General features: G+C 46.6%; 1 pseudogene; it reads left to right on the top strand.

Annotated features, from left to right (window-relative positions):
- The first annotated feature begins 4,753 nt into the window (after positions 1-4,753).
- On the top strand, positions 4,754-4,871 carry LOC124796864 (annotated as a pseudogene).
- The last annotated feature ends 244 nt before the right edge of the window (positions 4,872-5,115 follow it).

A 5,115-nucleotide genomic window follows, 5' to 3' on the forward strand; every position in this document is an offset into this window, starting at 1 on the left:
AAAGCAGGCACCATTTGGTTGTTATCCGCGGCACCGTTACAGCACAACGGTGCGTCCTGCCTTTCGCGGCAGGCCATCTGGGGCTTAGATTTCAGCAAGACAATACCCACCCAGACACGGCGACAGTTTGTGTGGCTTGCTTTCGTGGTTGAAAAACCCTGTCTCGTCCTGGAAGGTAGCGGGATCTTCCTCCAGTTTGGAGAATTACGCAAGGGCACTCCAACCATATCGGCATTTTGACGATGTAACGCATCAGTTGGACAGAATGTGGCAAGCTATCCCTCAGGAGCGGACCATGGGGAAGATTAGTTTGGATTCCACAGAAATATTGCATCACGTGAGGCAATACTGACCCTACGACTTATCATAGAAAATAGATTAAGGAAAGCCAAACCTACATTTCCAGCATTTGTAGAATCAGAGAGCCGGCCGGTGGAACCGCGCGACCGCTACGGTCGCAGGTTCAAATCCTGCCTCGGGCATGGCTGTGTGTGATGTGCTTAGGTTAGTTAGGTTTAAGTAGTTCTAAGTGACTGATGACCACAGCAGTTAAGTCCCATAGTGCTCAGAGCCATTTTTTAGACTCATAGAAAGATTTTAACAGTATTGATTGGAATACTCTTAAATCCTGATGGTGGCGGGGGTAAAATACAGGGCTATTTACAATTTGTACAGAAACCGGAAGGCAGTTATAAGAGTAGAGGGGCATGAAAGGGAAGCAGTGGTTGGGAAGGGAATGAGACAGGGTTGCAGTCTCTCCCAGGTGTTATTCAATCTGTATTTTGAGCAAGCAGTAAAGGAAACAAAAGAAAATTTCGTAGTAGGTATTAAAATCCATGGAGAAGAAATAAAAACTTTGAGGTTCGCCGATGACATTGTAATTCTGTCAGAGACAGCAAAGGACTTGGAAGAGCACTAAAAGGAATGGACAGTGTTTTGAAAAGAGGATATAAGATGAAAATCAACAAAAGGAAAACGAGGATAATGGAATGTTATCGAATTATCAGGTGATGCTGAGGGAAATGAGGCACTTAAAGTAGTAAATGAGTTTTGCTATTTGGGGGAGCAAAGTGACTGATGATGGTCGAAGTAGAGAGGATATAAAATGTAGACTGGCAAAGGCAAGGAAATCGTTTCTGAAGAAGAGAAATTTGTTAACGTCGAGTATAGATTTAAGTTTCAGGAAGTCGTTTCTGAAAGTATTTGAATGGAGTGTAGCCATGTATGGAAGTGAAACATGGACGATAAGTAGTTTGGACAAGAAGAGAATAGAAGCATTCGAAATATGGTGCTACAGAAGAATGCTAAAGGTTAGATGGGTATATCACGTAACTAATGAGGCGGAATTGAACAGAACTGGGAGAAGAGTAGTTTGTGGTACAACTTGCCTAGAAGAGAGGTCGGTTGGTATGACATGTTCTGAGACATCGAGGGATCACCAATTTAGTATGGGAGGGCAGCGTGGAGGGTAAAAATCGTAGAGGGAGACCAAGAGATGAATACACTAAGCAGATTCAGAAGGATGTAGGTTGCAGTAGTTACTGGGACATGAAGAAGCTGGCAAAGAATAGAGTAGCATGGAGAGCTGCATCAAACCTTTCTCTGGACTGAAGACTACAATAACAACAACATCCCTCAGGAGGATGTCCAACAATCTAACAAGCACACCAATCAATGCCAAGCCGAATAATTTCTCGCTCAATTTCTGAAGCTCTTCCTCTTGATTGTATCAACCCGTTTCCCCGATTCTTTTTTTTTTTTTTTTTTTTTCCTTGGAGTGTATCTGGCAGGACGTTGTTTGTCGACCTAGAAAACCATTCGAACTCTGTGTGTATAAGCTTGTTGTGCGGCGAGACTTCACAGCCCTGTCATCGCGACTGAGAGCACGCTATGCTGCGCTCGGCCGTCACGAAGACGACGTGGCAGCCGGGGGCTATCGGCGCTTCTTCCGTCCCGCCGCGGCCGCGCCTTGCGACCTCTTGGGGAGTTAACTGGCGCGACCAGTCGCCCCCGGGCGGGTAAGCGAGTTATCTTGTTAGGCGGCTGCTTCCCCAGGGAAAACACAGCAGCGGCTGCGTTAAGAGGATTACCAGTCGGAGCTGTTCCGGCGCCGCCAGCCGTCCCAGACCGGTCCAGCCAGCACCGTGTGTGTGTGTGTGTGTGTGTGTGTGTGTGTGTGTGTGTGTGTGCGAGCCGCCCTGCTACTGATGCTGCCGCTGCATCTGCACCGAAAAGTTCCGGTCCCACGCCTCCGGATACTGCACTCGTCCCAAGATCCGCTTCACTGGGAGAACTAACGAACTCGGTACGTGGGCATCCAGTAAAGCCGTCTTCCTCACACGGGGCGTCGACGCTGAGCTGGAAGAGTTTTATAAGAACACAGTGTGGTGTTTCACGTTTCGGAGCATCCCGGAGCGTCCAAGACAGAATCTGTTACTCAGATTTTTTGTTTCGTGCAGAGAAAATGGGCCATTGAAATGCAAATTAGCATTTACATCGCAAGCAGTACTTGGGAGATGGCATATTAGATTACGTCATTTGCAGTCCAATCCGGTGTTCAGCAAGTATGGCTATCAACAACCCAAAGACTTTGTTCCCTTTGAGGTGGCCAGCCTGTCTGCCTCTGGAGTACGAGGTGCCGGGTTCGATTCCTTGCTGGGTTGGGGATTTTCTCTACCCAGGGACTGGGTGTTTGTCATTATTTCATCATCATTCGTGAAACTGGCTAGATTGGACTGCGGAGACATTGGGACTTAGTACGGGCGCTGATGACCGAGCAGTTGAGCGCTCCACAAACCAAACATCATCATCATCATCATCCTGGATGTGATAATGCGCCACCTGTCCTAGATAGACTGATACAATTCTCGAACAAGGAAAAAAAAATGGCTCTGAGCACTATGGTCATCAGTCCCCTAGAACTTAGAACTACTTAAATCTAACTAAACTAAGGACATCACACAACACCCAGTCATCACGAGGCAGAGAAAATCCCTGACCCCGCCGGCAATCGAACCCGGGATCCCGGTCGAACAAGAAAAAGAACTAGGAACGGCTAAAGGACAAGATAAATATTAACAGACCGCTGAGATGTCCAGTTAATACCCAATCCAGTATCAGACCGCGGGAACGAATTGACTATGCCCGTACTTGCAGGCGGCAGCTAATTTGTATGAATACTGAGGAAGGGTGGTCGATGTCACAGCACTGATAACTCAACAACTTAGAAAAAATAACACTAAAGACCATTTTTGAAATCAGAACAGAACGTATTCTTAAAGCCTTCGGCACACGGACCCAGCATTCGAACATTGAGGCTGAGCGTGCCAAATTTGTGACCTCATAGCGTCGAGGAAACACATCTGGGAGTGTTTGCGAACGTGCAGAATAGTATCTAGCTTGTCAGATATTATGAACGTGCGTTTGAACGTCAACGAAAAGGTTTAAATGGCTCTGAGGACTATGGGACTTAACATCTGACGTCATCGGTCCCCTAGGACTTAAAACTACTTAAATCTTATTAACGTAAGGACATCACACACATCCATGCCCGAGGCAGGATTCGAACCTGCGACGTAGAGGTCGGAACGTCAACCAGTGAGACGGAAGAATGCCACGTACACCACATGCACGTCATCTCCGATCAGCATAGGGTCGCAAGACCCTTTATTGGCTTTCACGTACATACGTCATTTCTAAGCACCAGCAAATTGAATATTTCTCGAAAACCCGCGGTTTTTTGTATGATTTGTTGTAATAAAAGCACCTAAACGTCGTATTGGTGGTTAAATAATTATTGTAAATTGCGCATAATGGAAGTATGCCGTTTCAAGGCAATGGAGCATTGAGGATCCACCAAAAACGCATTATTCTTAGTACAGTTGTTACAATTAAATGTCAGTTAATAACATATCTACAATTAAAGTTTTCAGGAGGTGGTAAGACGCGAAGTATGGCCCTAGACCATTCTGGTAGACGTAGCGTAATGCGTACAGTGCAGACGCAGAACTGTGAGGTGTCACGTGGTGCCGAGCTGCTTCGTGTCTGACTGGATAAACCGAACTTTTTACTAACTTTCGGATTTGCTGATGGGTGCTGATACGTTGTTATTGTTTTAATATAGTCTGTAGTATACGATGTTATGTAAATATATGTGGAGGGAATATGTTCCATTCGCTTAATCTACAAGACAGCTTTTTGTACTGGCGATAAAATATTTTTCACTTTCTTGTTTTCTGTTTTGTATTTCACATGTTGTTCAAATTACTCTCAGCACTATGGGACTTAACATCTATGGTCATCAGTCCCCTAGAACTTGGAACTACTTGAACCTCACTAACCTAAGGACATCACACAACACCCAGTCATCACGAGGCAGCGAAAATCCCTGACCCCACCGTGAATCGAACCCGGGAACCCGGGCTCGGGAAGCAAGAACGCTACCGCACGACCACGAGCTGCGGGCTCACATGTTGTAAAGAGCCTGCAATTGAAAAGGAACATTGAACGACCAAGAAAGACCTCAGTGTTTTACTTAAAAGTGACAGTGATGACATACCTTTTACCTCACTTGGGAACTGCTCTAAATGAGTATCACACTATTTGCAACGGAAATCGTATAAGCTGAGGTCCTTACTGAGTTTAAATGGTCCTTTCCTTTTTGGCTTACGGCATTTTCTTGGATGCTCAGGAGGTACGCAGGCAAAGGCGAGCAAACCTATGGGAAAATTTTTGTTGGATGTTCATTCACTTGGGCAACGGCCTTGCCGCAGTGGATACACAGGTTCCCATCAGATCACCCACGTTAAGCGCTGTCGGGCGTGGCCGGCACTTGGATGGGTGACCATCCGGGCCGTCATGCGCTGTTGCCATTTTTCGGGGTGCACTCAGCCTCGTGATGCCAGTTGAGGAGCTACTCGACCGAATAGTAGCGGCTCCGGTCAAAGAAAACCATCATAACGACCGGGAGAGCGGTGTGCTGACCACACGCCCCTGCTATCCGCATCCACAGCTGAGGATGACACGGCAGTCGGATGGTCCCGATGGGCCACTTGTGGCCTGACGACGGAGTGCTTTCATTCACTACATGGTACTTAAATTTCACTTCCTGAATAT

Source organism: Schistocerca piceifrons, chromosome 4 (assembly GCF_021461385.2).
Source record: "Schistocerca piceifrons isolate TAMUIC-IGC-003096 chromosome 4, iqSchPice1.1, whole genome shotgun sequence".
NCBI lineage: Eukaryota > Metazoa > Arthropoda > Insecta > Orthoptera > Acrididae > Schistocerca > Schistocerca piceifrons.